This window comes from Macaca thibetana, chromosome 11, assembly GCF_024542745.1.
Source record: "Macaca thibetana thibetana isolate TM-01 chromosome 11, ASM2454274v1, whole genome shotgun sequence".
NCBI lineage: Eukaryota > Metazoa > Chordata > Mammalia > Primates > Cercopithecidae > Macaca > Macaca thibetana.
Window position 1 is genome coordinate 83,082,613 of NC_065588.1, and position 16,769 is coordinate 83,099,381.

Genomic DNA, 16,769 nt, shown 5'->3' on the forward strand with positions numbered 1-16,769 from the left:
CACTGTATCAAAATAAAATGCAAATGAAAAGGGCAAATGGCACAGCATAATGAGCAAGAGGATTTATTGTCTTGTCTTCTATTTCCATATCCTTTGGGGAAATGTAAAAGTGGGAAATGAGGAATCGTTCTCTCTGCTTTCTCTGGCAAATTATGGTTGATAATTTAGCTATTAGATAACCATATAGAACATGCCAAGTGATTTCCCAAACTAGTCACTTTTCAGTTTTATCTATGTGTAACTATCTATAGGTTCTTTAATTGCAAACAGTACCCACATACTCAATGCATTATTTTTATTACTGAAACTGCTAAATAGACATGTGATAATACACATGTACACAGCCAAAACCCCCCTCCACACACACACACAAACACACACACACCTTTAAAGAGTAAAATTAATCTCAACTAGAACATCCTTATGGGAAAATATGTGAAAAAATATATTCAAAAATATGTACCATTTATTGAGCATATGCTATGCACAAACTGTGTATTTGTTATTTAATGTATGTGATCCCCACTACCCACAAGCATGTAAAAGGAAGATACCACTGGTGGCATTATACACACAATGAGACAGAGGTGTATAGAGATCAATTAAACAAACTAGCTTAACAGATTTAAACTTAGTTTGTCTTATCATCAATCCTATCTTCTGTCGACTATAACACTTTGATATATGAAATATAGTTAAAGGAGAATTTGAAAACAACTTGATGATCAGTCTGGAATCCTCTGTAAAGATGAATGCAAGTCATTGACTGAATATAGGACATTTCATGCCTCACATGCACATAAGCAGCAACTAAAGAGTCAGGCTTCATTTCCTCCCTCTGTGTGTACCAATTAGAGGTCCTGAAATATTAATAAACTTGCTGATTTAGGAGAGAATACCATTACATATTTTTTTCTTACATGTTGCTTGGAAGCAACAAACATATCATGGGCACTCAATAAATGTTATTTAACAACATCTAATAAAATGAAATTATGGTAATATATTTTGTAATAAACTCACCATAAGATGAGGCAAAGTAAGTTTTAGTACTAAACCTGGAAGGTGAGCAGATTTCAATAGCTGGGTAGGTGAATGAATCCTATTGGAGGCAAGAGACACTAACACAATTGTGGTAGAAAATGTTAATAAGACGTCAGATATATAAAATTTTTTATTGCACTTTGACAACTGGAGCTACCCCTCCTGATTTTCATCTTTGTTATACTCATCTAACATTCAAAAGGCAAATTAAACAATACATTGCTAAACTTCTATTCTAACTCCTCCATACCCATGAAGTGACTCTATTTCATTATCCATTGGTATCATCATTGGTATGATTTTGAAAGAACATAAAATATGTTCCCTGAAATGCTTTCTTTTATTCCTACTTGTGCCTCTTTTAGTACATTGGTTGAGATTTTCAGAGGAGTCAGTTGTAATTTTTAAAAAAAGAAAAGAGAGAGAGAGGATGTGAAGTCACTGTATCCTCTGAAAGTCATAAGCCATGGAATTGTAAAACTCTAAGACATTCAGGAGTGTATGTAGTTTCAGAGAGTGCACTTCTGTAGATTTAAATTAGAGCTGCAAGTTATTGGGGGAGAAACCAGACTGGGAGCAATCTCACTTTTTTTATGTTTTAAAGTGAGTGGAGAGAAAAGGTTCCACAAAGGAGAGAAATCTTGCCAAATGGAGGAATCCGTAGGGAAACTTTAATTTAAGGCTGTGTTCCTCAATTCCTGTAAAGTTCATGAAAAAAGAAGCACTTAAAAGTACTATTTGAGGACTCTATACTCTTTTCTCTTTTCCATTTTTTGCCTTTTACAATCCCTGTGAGGAAAGAGAAAATGCACTTAAAGTTACGATTTGGGTGACTCAATCCTTCTCTCTTTCCTTATTCTTCTAATAGTCTTTCTAATGCTCCGAAGAAATTAGAACAGACTTAACAAGGGCTCTTGTGAAGCTCACCACCACTTCCTCTCTTAAGCCTGTTATTAACCCACTGAAGGGATCACAAACTTTGTGTTCCAGTCCAAATACAGCAGCAGGTACACCATGCTCCAGGTCAAATATACCTGCTATTCTAACCATTTTCATAGTCATTTTTAACACGGAAAAACAGCAACAATATGATAGAGTTCACTGAGACAATTCACACAATAATAAAACATTTAAAAAGCTCAAAAGCCCTAATAATACATGTTTATAAGCTAACTGTGGTTACTAGATGCTTCTTTTCTATTCTACACTCCCATTCTGTCTCTGATACAGAACATACACACACACCTTTAACTTTTCAGAAACAGACACGGAGTCACCTTTGCTGTTCTAAGATATCGTAAGTATAATAGGATAAATTTCAGTTTAGAATAAGGCTTTCTACCATTTTTTTTGCTCTGTTGATATTCAGAAGTTTTTCAGTTTTTAACATTTTGCTTTGCTAAACAGTTCTTATACTTCTATGAAAGGCATTGAGGTTTTCACTAACAGAACAAAGTTAAATAATAATTTTGTAGCATAAATAACAAACTGTAGCAATCAATTTTAGTAAAATCCTTTCAAACTCAAAAATAAACATCTGTAAGGCAACAAAGTATATCTACATAATATTATCAAAAATACTTCTACTGAAGTTTCTTTAAATTAAATACTTTCATCATTCAAATATTTATATATCCTACACATCCATGGTACCAAAATAACTATAAGCATTTGAGACAAAGTTTGTATTTGGGAAAATATAGAGAAAATACTATGATTGCTTTAAAAGATTCAAAAATACATATGGGTAAGTGAGTTTCCAAAGTACATATTTTTCTTCACTATATGTTTCAGCTACAAAAGGAAAATCCTCAAGAGAATTAATATGAACTTATGATAATGCAGCCTGCAGCACGGTTTTGTTGTGATTTTTTCTGTTTTTGCTGACAATGCAATTCAAACTATATTCTACTAATCTTTAGTAAAGGAAGCTGATTATTTCACCTATAAACATGCAGCAATAAAGTGTCATTCTTCAGTCAATACCGACTACTTAACATCTTTCTCTTTTTACAGGTTTGGATCCCCAGCTCATTAGATTATTACCTGATAAAGAAGACAGGGTAATGAATTGAGAAAATAACTACGTACCTTCAGAGAAAACCTGCCCGATAACAATAATCCATTAGAAAACTGGCAATATCCTCTGATCTATTGCCCGCAAAGCCATGACTTGATGGGGAGTTTCATTCCCTGGGCTCAGTTCTCCAGAAGAAAATCAGCACAATTTAAATATTTCTTGGAATGTGACAGCTCTCTAGATCCCGGGTTGCATTCTGTTCCCCAGGGATGGCAATCTGGTGTTCCTGTGTGCATAGAGCGGTGAAGATGAATTGAAAACGCTTGAGATAAATTAGGAATGGCTAAGTTAAAATTGTCTCTGCTCCAGACTCTCTCATCTGCAGTCTGCAAGCCTGTTTTTCTGTGAAAAAGCTAGATGGCAGGCTGCCTCAGTAAGTTCTTCTTAAGCGACAGAGAGCATTTTCAATGAAGAAAAATTCTCCCATTATCTAAGCTAATGTGACTGCTGCTAAATCTAGTTTTTAAAGTGTCTGCTGGCATGAAATTCATTTTCACTATTGCTTTCTTTCAAAGTAGTCTAGAATCCACACTATCAGGCTATATACACTTCTATCTGACAGAAATATTTGAAGTTTTCTCTTTACGAATTAAATCGTATCTCTTTTGTTCAGTTTATCAATCATTTATGTAGAGGAAATTTTCTCTTTGGGTCCAAAAGACAGTTTATTGTATTTTATATTATGCAGAAGGTTTTAGGTTGCAGTAACCTCAGTATGAATACTTGCATTTTTGTTAACAATCACTTATTTTAAGGCAGATTCACAGAGAAGTGTTATCATTTTTAGATGTCAGTCAAAATGCAGAAGTTATATAGAAATAGAAGAGAGGAATTTCTAATTATAATATGTGACCACAGAAGTGAATATTGACTCTTTGAATATCCTCCTCAAGAAAATAAGATATTCCAAATACAACCAAGGTTCATAAATCATTTCTCTTCTAAATAAAAATGAGCCATTTTGAATTCTGTTGATTTCATTTCAGTGACATGTTGTGATATGATAGCTTTTTCTCTAAGTTAGAAAACTGTTTTAGCATTTTCATAATATTCTGGATTTGAGATACAACACAAATACTGTACTATGTGTATTGGCAATACACAAACACTGAAAGTTTATCAAAATGTTTTATTCTACTTCTTTACTTGTATTTGTTATACAAAACAATTTCTACATAATCAAAAAGCACACTTAAAAGCATCATAGTCCATGAGAATATGTACATTAAAAAATCCCTGCTGACTATAAAAACAATCTCATGCTTGCCCATAGCTTTCAACATGATGATCTGTAATGCTCTATGGCTATTTGACATTTAAGCAAATTGTTGCTTCCATGACAAAAATGGGGTTTCCACACTGTGAGAGAAACAAAAACAATATAATCACCTGACAGTCAACATAAAAGTAAATAAAAATTTTCCTTTTTTCTGTACCCACCCTATAACTGTAGCTGACCACTTCATTCAGGGAGGTAGAGAGGAAAAGAAAATGGAGAAACAAAATGAAACACCACAGCAAGATGCCTCCAACCCTTCTACCTCTTGAGAAGTAGCATCACTGTAGCTATTTTTGAATAAACACAAGGAGATTGGAAAGAAGCAGCTTCAGTATTTCAGTTGGAAACTAAAATTATCCAGCATATTTTAAAAGACCATTAAATAAAGAAAGGAAGCAAGCAAGAAAACTATTTATTGGCCTCAGTTGCTGTTTCTAAAATGACCATGCTGTTCAGTGCCTATGATATTAAAAACACAAATGTAAAAAGATAAAAGTCTAATAATTGACAGTTGACTGAATATCTAACTGCATTGCACTAATGTGCATTGAGTATCTCAAGTTACAGCAGTAAATGAGTTTTTTTTTTTTTTTTGAATCTCAGATGTCTGTCTCCACCTAGAATCTACCAACTGTGCTAACGCTATATTGCAAAGATGACTATCCATTGGTGAATTCAGGACCACATGCAATTACATTACAGTGATAGGTAAACTACTATGGGAGCATTGAAAATTGTTTTTGTAGGAAGTAACTTTTTAAAATAGACCAAGTAAGACTAGTTAAAATAAAGAGAAATATTTCTAGGCAGTGGGAACAATATCCCCAGGGAAATATACATATTACATTTGCATAAGTGAAAGTAGCTCGGTATGGCTTGGTTGCAGAATGAGGTATGAAAGACATGGAAAGAGATGAGTCTGGGGAGAAAATGAGTCTTTTATACTTTATTAATGAGACTGGGCTTTATCTTTGAATTGGAGATCATTGAGAGCTCTTAAATAGAGAAGTAATCAGATTTGCATTTTCGAAAGATCAATTTTTATGCCACGCTCTCCAGTTAAAAAGCATCACCACATACCCAGTTAGCCAAGCCAGATGCCTAGTAGATATACTATTTCTCTCATTATTTCTAGCTTTCATCATCTCTTACCTATATGATGGCCAGAATTTTTTATTTCATCTTTCTATTTTGAGTCATTTTCTCCATCAATTCTTACATAGCTGCCAGTTTTCTCTCTAAAATATGCATAATCATGCTCTTGCTCACAACAGTTTATTTAGTTATTATCACCTGGAGATTAATGCCCCTTAAATATATCCTTAAAATGATCTGCAAGATCTGACTGTATAACTTTTAAAATTGATATTTCATAAGAAAACAAAACTAATAAGTCACATTATTCAATTTTACCATAAATTTATAGAACATTTTTTCATTCTGCTTCCTTTTTTTTTACTCCACCTATGTACTATCTTTCCCCAAAAGATCATAAAACTATCTTACTAACTTTTAGAAAAACACTTCAAAATTTCATCAATTAATGTACGTTCCCATTTCATATTCTCTTCAATTAACCTGATGCGAGGTCTAAGTTGTAAAAAGGGATTGCATTTCATTTTCGTTGTGTAGTTGTGATATAGATCCATATATATATATGTGTGTATATATATGTTCTGTTATTGTTAAACTTACAGATCTCTGTAAGTTCTGTAAAATAATTTTTCAAATTGCAGTTTCCACTAAAATATTGAAAGTCTTAATAGTACAACACAATTTCATCACTCAATTTAAAAAGCAATAATAAGAAAAAAAATTTCCTTATTTAGATATTATACATAATTTTAGAAAATTATTTACTCTTGGGGTGATTTTATAGTAGCTGTGGCAGCATGAAAATTTGGCTTACTTTGTAACAAAATCACTTTATCACGTTTTTTTTTAAAATTTTTAATAACATTGTCTTTAAAAATTATTGGGGAGACTAATTTTACTACATGAGGAGTAATTGCAATGTTGCCAAGTTAAGAAATAATAAGACAAACCAGCATGGCATCCTGCTCATAAATAAACTGATGTAAGTCTAGAAGATATGAAATATTTTAATAAAAGGTAGTTTGTGTAGAACATCTTTGTAAACTGAAAGCATTGTATGAAGATTATAGACTTACATTAAATTTAATAATATACTTAATCAAGGAGTTGAAAGATTTATATGTTGAAAACTACAAAATGTTACCGAAATAATTTTTAAAAGACACAATACATGGAAAGATATCCCATGTACCTGGATTCCAAAACTTGATGTTGCTAAGATATTAGTACTAAACAAAGCAATCCACAGATTCAATGCAACCACTATCAAAATCCCACTGGTGTTTTTTGCAGAAATAAAAAAAAAATTCATACAGATTCTTAAGGGATCTCAAATAGCTGAAACAATCTTGAAAAACATATTCAAAGTTGGAGATCTCACACTTCCTCATTTAAAACATTAATACAATTCTACAGCAATCAAAACTGTGTGATACTGGCATAAATATTGACATGTAAACCAATGGGATAGAATAGAGAGACCCCCCAAAAAACCCTTGCATACAGATACTCCTCAACTTATGATGGGGTTACATCTCAATAAATCTATTGTTAAGTTGAAAATACTGTAAGTCAAAAATGCACCCTATTGAACATCATAGTTTAGCCTACCATAACATGCTCAGAACACTTATCAAAATCCTAATGCTCGAGACACTTACATTAGCATAGAGTTAAACAAAATCATCTAACTCAAAGCCTATTTTATAATAAAGTGTTTAGTATCTCATGTAATTTATTGAACACTATACTGAAACTGAAAAACCAATAGTTGGGAACTCAAAGTACAGTTTCTCTTGAATGCATATTGATTTTGTACCTTCACAGAGTCACAAAATTGTAAGTCTGAACGTTGTAAGTCAGGGATAATTTGTATATGGTCAAATGATTTCCAACAAGAATACCAAGACTCCAACCAAGAAAGGGCAGTCTTTTCAAAAATTGTGTTGGGAGAACTGGATATTCGCATCCAAAAGAACGAAGTGGGACATCATATCATATATAAAAGTTTACTCAAAATGCATCAAAGACCACAACATAAGAGCTACAACTATAAAACTCTTAGAGGAAAACAGGAAAAAATTTTCCTGAAATTTGATTTGACAATGATTTCTTGGATATGACACCAAAATTATATTCAAGAAAGAAAGATAAATTGAATTACATCAAACTAAAAAACTTCTTTGCATAGAAGGACACAATGAATAGAGTAAAAAAGGCAACTCAGAATAGGAGAAAACATTTGCAATCATGCCTCTGATAAGAGGTTAATATTCAGAATATATGAACTCAACGCCAAAAAGAAAACAACCAGATTAAGAAATGAGCAAACCGGGGCCTATCATGGGGAGGGGGGAGGGGGGAGGGATTGCATTGGGAGTTATACCTGATGTAAATGACGAGTTGATGGGTGCTGACGAGTTGATGGGTGCAGCACGCCAACATGGCACAAGTATACATATGTAACAAACCTGCACATTATGCACATGTACCCTAGAACTTAAAGTATAATAATTTAAAAAAAAAAAAAGAAAAAAAAAAGAAATGAGCAAAGGACTTTGGGCATTTCTCCAGATACACAAATGGCTAAAAGGCACATTAAAATATGATCTCTATTACTAATTATTAGGGAAATGAAAATAAAAACCACCATGAGATGTTGTTGCATATACATTAGGATGAGTACAATCAGATTAACAAAACATAGCAAGTGTTGGCAAAAATGTAGAGAGTTTTGAATCCTTGTGCAGTGTTGGTGGGAATGCTAAATATTACATGTGCTATGAAAAAATGTTATGGCAGTTCCTCAAAATATTAAAAATAAAGTCAACATATGATTCAGAAATTCCAATTTTGGGTATATACCCCAAGGAATGGAATGCAATGGAATGAGAATCAAACAGATATTTGTGCACCCATTTTCATAGCTGGATTATTCACAATAGCTAAAAGGTGGAAGCAACACAAATGCCCATCAAATAACAAATGGTGACATATATGTACGATGGAATGTTATTCATCATTAAAAAAGAAATTCCCGACATGTCCTACAACACAGATGGTCCTTGAAGACCGTTATGCTAAATGAAATAGGCCAGTCACAAAAAGACAAATACGGCATCATGATGCTTAAATGAGGGACCTAAAATAATCGTATTTACAGAGAAAGGAAGTAGAGTGGTGGCTTCCAGGGATTTACAGAGGAAAGAATGCGCTATTGTTTAACGGGTATGAAGTTTCAGTTGGGAAGATGAAAAACAGTTCTAAAGATGAATGGTGGTGATGATTGCCCAACAATATTGGGCAATCATACTTAATGCCACTGAAGTGTACACTTAACATGATTAAAATGATAATTTCTATATTATGTATATTTTACTAAAATAAAAAATTATCCCCAAAAGTAAATATTAAATCATTACTAATCTTTGCTGAAAGAAAATAAAGAGGTAAAACATTCTAAGTATTTTCTTAAGTGTAAGGCAAATTATTGTTAAAATCAAAGCACTGAACATACATGTTGTTATTCTATATGACATAGTAAATGCTCTGTAAAATGTGTTTTTTTAATGAGATACCTGCTGTTGTTTCTTATCCTTTCATCTAAAAATAATGACATTAAAAAGTAAGTTCTTTGAGTTACGAATGCAGATGTCTAAACAAAGAAAATAAGTGTATTTTTTCTTTTAACAAAAAGGATTATATATTATTATAGAGTAATCCGAAAACAAAGGTTAAAGAGAAGGATAAAAGGCATAAATTTCACCGGCATCAACACTGTTAGGAATATATCCCTCCCTTGAGTTCATGTTCTTTGTAGGGACATAGATGAAGCTGGAAACCATCATTCTGAGCAAACTATCACAAGGGCAGAAAACCAAACACCACATGTTCTCACTCATAGGTGGGAATTGAATAATGAGAATACTTGGACACAGGGTGGGGAACATCACACACAGGGGCCTGTTATGGGGTGGGAGGAGGGGGTGAGGGATAGCATTAGGAGAAATACCTAATGTAAATGATGAGTTGATGGGTGCAGCACACCAACATGGCACATGTATACATATGTAGCAAACCTGCACCTTTTGCACATGGACCCTAGAACTTAATGGATAATAAAAAATATATATCTAAAATAAATACAATAAAAAAGAATATATCCCTCCTTCTCTTCTCTGTCTGTCTGTTCTTCTCTGTATATGTGTGTTTATATGTATCTCATAAATACACCTTTTATGTAACCACAAAAAACCCAAAATATATATGTTCACATTTGTACATATATATCATATGCATAAACACAAAGAATTTCATATATGTGTGTGTGTGTATATATACGTATGTGTGTGTGTATATATGTGTGTGTGTGTGTATATATATGTGTGTGTATATATATAGAGAGAGAATCAATATTGCAAGATGAAAAGAGTTCTGGCTGGGCGCAGTGGCTTCTATCTGTAATTCCAGCACTTTGGGAGGCCAAGGTAGATGGATCACTTGAGGTCAGGAGTTCCAGTCCAGACTGACCAACATGGTGAAGCCCTGTCTCCACTCAAAAAAAAAAAAAAAAAAAATTAGCTAGGTGTGCTGGTGTGCGCCTGAAGTCCCAGCTCCTTGGGAGGCTGAGACAGGATAATATGTTGAACCCAGGAGGCGGAGGCTGCAGTGAGCAGAGACTGTACCACTGCACTCCAGCCTAGGCAACAGAGTGAGATTCCCTTTAAAAAAAAAAAAAAAAAGGCCAGGTGCAGTGGCTCATGCCTGTAATACCAGCACTTTGGCAGGACAAGGCAGGAGGATCACCTGAGGTCGCAAGTTAGAGACCAGCGTGACCAACATGGAGAAACCACATCTCCACTACACACACACACACACACACACACACACACACAGAGCCGGGCGTGGTGGCGCATGTCTGTAATCCCAGCTACTCAGGAGGCTGAGGCAGGAGAATCGCTTGAATCTAGGAGGCGGAGGTTGCGGTGAGCCGAGATCGCACCATTGCACTCCAGGCTGGGCAACAAGAGCGAAATCTGTCTCAAAAAAGAAAAGAAAAGAGTTCTGGTGATTGGTTGCATAGCAGTGTGAATGTATTTGACACTACTGAAGGGTACACTTAACAATTGTTAAGATAGTAAATTTTATATTACACGTATTTTATCACAATTTAAAATTTCAAAAAGCATACAATAAATATTTTAAAAAGATGCCGTCAACAGAAGATCAGTTTCAAAAATTATTGAGAAAAGTATTTGTGAATATATTACAAAAACAAAAATCAATGATAAACCTTGGAATGCCTACTAATATTACAAATTTCAATGTAGAAATTAGAAACAGTTATTTCCTAAAGATAAATTTTATTATTTATTTGTAAAGCCTAAGTAATTATACCAAATAAAAATAGTTATATAAAAGTTTTTCATTAGTTTCATTCAAGATGATTTTTGATAATATACTATAAATTAGCAGTATTTCATGTTATACATCACAGCATAGGGTAAAGAGCATAAACACGAATTCAAGAAAGCTGAATTATTAATACTTAAAAGATCCCATTAATAGATCAACTATAGAAACCTCACAAGCACCTTATGGCATAAAAGTATGTGAGGTATCTTTTTTCTTTAAAGATGTGAACCCTGGCATTTAAGAAGTGCAATATGATTAGCAAACTATGTTAGGCTCTTCTAAAGTAAATAAACTTCTTATTTATCCTTAATAGTCAAACCCAAAAGATTAGAGCTCCAGACCAGTTATCTATTCATGAGTGATTGCTAATTTCCATGAAAATAGAGTACTTATAAATGACTTGGGAAAATGTAATGCTAATCCTATTAGAACTAACATCTTTGATTAAAGAAAGTGGTATTTATAAACAATAAAATATTCTCTCAGCATGTATTATTTTTAAAAATTATTAAGCCACTTAAATGTATTTCTTAATTAATGTTAAGTCATTTATGAGGTAGGTAAACACAATTTAATTGATCACTTGAACTGTATCACTAAAAAGATATTCCTTTTGCAGGTAAAACAGGCTATGGAAGCACCACTTTAAAAAAATTATACACACACACATGCATGCCATATGTTTTATAATTTTATATATTATATTATATTTTATATATATATATAAAATAAAAAGATACCAAGATCATGATCAAGGCCAAAAGACACACTTGAAATAATTTCTCATAATTATACAGAGGGCAGGAAGTCTTAGGAATATGCAGAGGTTTTTGTTCACTACACAGAGTAGGAAAAAATCGTTTAAATTATATGTCACTAGTAATACTAATTTTATACTCGTGAGAAAGACAAATATGATAATCACGAAAACAATATATTCCACAATTTGATAGAAAAAATAAGACCTAGTGTTCAATAGATCAGTAGGGTTACTATAGTTTACTATAATTTATTTATCATATGTTTCATAAAGCTAGAAGAGAGTAACTTGAATGTTTCTAGCATAAAAAAAGACAAATATTTAAGATAATGAATATCCCAATTATGCTGATCTGATCTTTACAAATTATAGGAAAGTGTTAAATTATCACATATACCCTGAAAATATGTACATCTCTTATGTAACAATAAAAACTGAAATTAATTTGAAAAGAAAACAACATATTCTTCCCTACTGCTAAATTGTTGAATGGAGAGCTTGTGGGAAACAATTTCAAAGTATTTTCCTCTTTTTTTTCTTGCATATCTTTAGGCTTCAGTAGAATACAGAACATATATCTTTGAGCGGATGTTCGAAAATCATATGCACTAAAATTTGTGAAAGAAACTTGAAGATTATATACATCAACCCCTATTTTTTTAATTGCCTGGTTTGCTGTCTTGCCCAAAGTCAGTGCCAGAAGATTTAGAACCAATATTTTTAATTTACTAGTCATTTAATCATAGTGTATTATGCCTTTATTTTCAGAAAAACCTGGGACTATTAATGTCTTCATAATCTTATTCAGCCACACACAAATTTTAATAATTATATTAAAGCACTATATTAGTCATGCCAGGTAATAAAATAATGAAGAAAAATAGTAACTATTCCTATGTTTTAAAAATTCAGTAGAAAACATACAATCAGTCAAATGTGAAAGAAATTGAATATAAGGCAAAATATGATGTGACATAGAGAGTTATAAACAAAGTGCAAGTGAGAATGTAAAGCAGGTATTTGGTAGTCACTAAATATATTATGGAGCAGAAAATTTGATAAGAAAATAAAATTACTTCATAAAGATAACTGGTCATACATATCCTACTTAAAAGAGCAAGGAAGGTCAAATCTATTCTTCATCATCAGTGAAGTAAAGATGCATTGTGTATTAGAGAAAGTCTCATTCAATTCCTTGAAAATAGACATGTAAAACACACGAGGGACACAGAAACTATTAAAATGCTCCTACTTCTTTGTCATCTTTTCAAAATTCAGCCAGCTATGAATAAAAAAGGCCTTTAGAAAGTCATCTAAAATTACCCAAATGTGAAATGCTAATTTACAAGTTGCACAAATAAATACACCGATGATACCAGAAAACTTAGTGGAGTTTACAAATTATTCACTTTAAAGCACGTAGTTGGTTTAATGAAATATGTCAAATCTCAAATCACCAAATCAATTTCAAAAGGTACGGAGAAAAACAGGGTGATTATCATACACATAGTTTATCCTCTTCGGTCAGGCTTTACACACCATCAGTCCTTCAGGACTATGCGTTTTGACTATGAATACACTACTACCAAGTCATGAATCTAAATGTTGTAATATGTTTATAGAAAGTTTTAACTATTACCCCAATTATTTAAAATTAAAATTTACTGGCAAACACACAAACCCTATGAATTAGTTGAAATTTTCCAAAATATTCTATTTAGTAATATGATCTCAGGAACAAATAACATGATTAAATAAATAAATAAATAAATAAATATTGTAGCTACAGTTACAACAAGAAAACAGAAAATATTAACTCCGTCAGGTAAGCAGACCACTGCTCCTCTGAAAACTCCAGCTCCAATTACATTAAACCTGTCTCCCACCATCATCTATCCTTTTGTATAAACATTTAAATCTCTTACATAAGTATAGTGGTGGCAGAATTGTAAACAAGTATCTCCTATAGAAAAAACCTTATTGAAAAGCCACCTTGTAGAAATGTACAGCATATGTACATTGTTTAATTAATCTCAAACACAAAAAAATGGTATTAGAACTACCAAATTGTTTTCCTAATTTTATTGAAACAGATGGCAAATTATTGTCTTTCAAAAATTAACATTATATTTTAAAAGTTTTAGTTTAACAAATTAAAAAATAATTACAGCGCTCCTGTACACCCCCCAACCAATTTCCCTATTATTAAAATCTTACATCAGTATGGTATACTTATCACAATTAGGGAACTAATATTGATATGTTATTATTAACTGTGTTTTGTAATCTATTAAGATTTTATTAGTTGTTATCTAATGTATTTTGTTGTTGTTCTAGGATTCCAACAAGGATACCACATTCCATATATTATTCATTTTTCCTTAGGCTCTTCTTGGTTGTTAAAAGTTTCTCAGAATTTCTGTTTTTAATAAACTTGATGATTTTGAGAAGTACTGATTAGATATTTTGTAGGAGATGCCTTAACTGTGATATGTCTAACATTTTTCTCATTCCTCATTAGCCTGAGCTTATGGGTTTTGCAAGAAAGGTCATAAGGTAAAGTGCTATTTTCATCCCAGCATATCAAGAGTATATAAGATAAACATGGCTTATCACAGTTGATCTCCCAGCAAAAATAGTGTTAGTCAGATTTCTCCCCTGTAAACTGACTTTTAAAAATATCCCTTGCCATACTGTACTCCTTGGAATAAAGTCACTAAGCACAGTGTCTATTCTTCTCCTCCTTAAAGATAGAGTATCTGCATCGTTTATTTGGAAATCTTCTACATAGAAGATTTGTCTCTTCTTCTAGTTTTGCTTCTTTATTAATTTATGTCAGTATGAACTCATTAATATTTATTTTAAATATTGGGTTATAATACAATATCACTTTATTTATTTTGCCTCTCAAATCATTTTAGCTTCAGCCATTGGGAACATTTTCAGTTGGCTCTTGTATCTCTTTGATGTAACCCAACATTGTTGTAAGTTTTTTTTTCTTTTCTTTTCTTTTTTGTTCTTGCATTCTGTGACTAAAAAATGCCCCAGACTAATCTTGTATATTTCCTACCTATTACACAATCAGCTATTTCTCCAAGGAGTCCCATTTCCTTTTAACTGGAGAATGGTATTAAGAAACAAATTTACAAGAAAAAAACAAAAACCCCATCACAAAAAGTGGGTGAAGGATATGAACAGATACTTCTCAAAAGAAGACATTCATGCAGCCAACTGACACATGAAAAAATGCTCATCATCACTGGCCATCAGAGAAGTGCAAATCAAAAACACAATGAGATACCATATCACACCAATTAGAATAACAGTCATTGAAAAGTCAGGAAACAACAGGTGCTGGAATGGATGTGGAGAAATAGGAACAGTTTTACGCTGTTGGTGGTAGTATAAACAAGTTCAACCATTGTGGAAGACAGTGTGGCGATTCTTCAAGGATCTAGAACTAGAAGTACCATTTGACCCAGCCATCCCATTACTGGGTATATACCCAAAGGATTATAAATCATGCTGCTATAAAGACACATGCACACATATGTTTATTGCGGCACTATTCACAATAGCAAAGACTTGGAACCAACCCAAATGTCCATTGGTGATAGAGTGGATTAAAAAAATGTGGCACATATACACCATGGAATACTATGCAGCCATGAAAAAGGATGAGTTCATGTCCTTTGTAGGGACATGGATGAAGCTGGAAACCATCACTCTCAGCAAACTATCACAAGGACAAAAACCAAACACCACATGTTCTCACTCATAGGTGGGAATGGAACAATGAAATCACTTGGACACAGGAAAGGGAACATCACAACACCAGGGCCTGTCTTTGGGTGGGAGGAGCGGGGAGGGATAGCATTAGAAGATATATGTAATGTAAAAGACGAGTTAATGGGCGCAGCACACCAACATGGCACATGTATACATACGTAACAAACCTGCACTTTGTGCACATGTACCCTAGAACTTAAAGCTAAAAAAAAAAAAAAAAGAAAAAAAGAAACTGCGATCTTGGTGCTAGGGGCATTCATTGATACTGGGAAGTTTTTGCTTCCTAAATGCTCTTAACTGACCTAACAAGAACATATTTGTGTGTATACTAACCCATGTACATACATATAGTTATTAATAAACTTACATATGCAAACCAGTGTCTACATTAAGCTGTACGTGAGCTTACACTGATTGCTCCAATTCTATTCCATTACCACATGGCTTACTCTACTCTCTCTCCCTTCTACTTCAGGTAAGCAGATCTCTGCTGATCTGTAAACTCCAACTCCAATCATGATAATCCTGTCTCCTACCATCAGCCATCCGTCTACTTAATTATCTAAATCTGTTATATTGGTATAGTGGTGTCAGAATTAAGAAGTATCTCCTATAGAATAAACTTTATCAAGTAAACGACAGTGCTTGTACGTAGACGAGTCTACATAATACATGATTTCCAAAGTTTCCTCAACTAGCACCTTTTCCTTCCATCCCATTTGTTGTGTGATTATTTCATGCATATACAACATAATTAGATTATTTGTCACTTTTCCATTATATCCTGGGATTGACCTCCTTTTTGTAATTTGTCGCATTGGCTTCCTTCTATATTATACATTTTTATGTATTTTGACAAATGCATAGTGACATATGTTCACCATTACAGATTATAAAGAATAGTTTCCCATTGATTGGAATAGTTTCAGAAGGAATGGTACCAACTCCTCCTTGTACCTCTGGTAGAATTCAGCTGTGAATCCATCTGGTCCTGGACTTTTTTTGGTTGGTAGGCTATTAATTGTTGCCTCAATTTCAGAGCCTGCTATTGGTCTATTCAGGGATTCAACTTCTTCCTGGTTTAGTCTTGGAAGAGTGTAAGTGTCCAGGAAATTATCCATTTCTTCTAGATTTTCCAGTTTATTTGCGTAGAGGTGTTTATAGTATTCTCTGATGGTAGTTTGTATTTCTGTGGGGTCGGTGGTGATATCCCCTTGATCATTTTTAATTGCGTCGATTTGATTCTTCTCTCTTTTCTTCTTTATTAGTCTGGCTAGTGGGCTGTCAATTTTGTTGATCTTTTCAAA

At 33.1% G+C, this 16,769-nt stretch overlaps 1 protein-coding gene across 2 annotated transcripts in view; it reads right to left on the minus strand.

Annotated features, from left to right (window-relative positions):
* MGAT4C (MGAT4 family member C) overlaps positions 1–3,471 on the minus strand; it is a 909,629-nt gene extending 906,158 nt beyond the window's left edge. The window contains exon 1 of one of the 2 annotated variants that reach the window (XM_050749432.1): positions 3,136–3,471. The gene's annotated coding sequence lies outside the window, so the exon portion shown is untranslated. The remainder of the gene's footprint in view (positions 1–3,135) is intronic. The other variant, XM_050749434.1, reaches the window with a different exon arrangement.
* Positions 3,472–16,769: the final 13,298 nt, after the last annotated feature.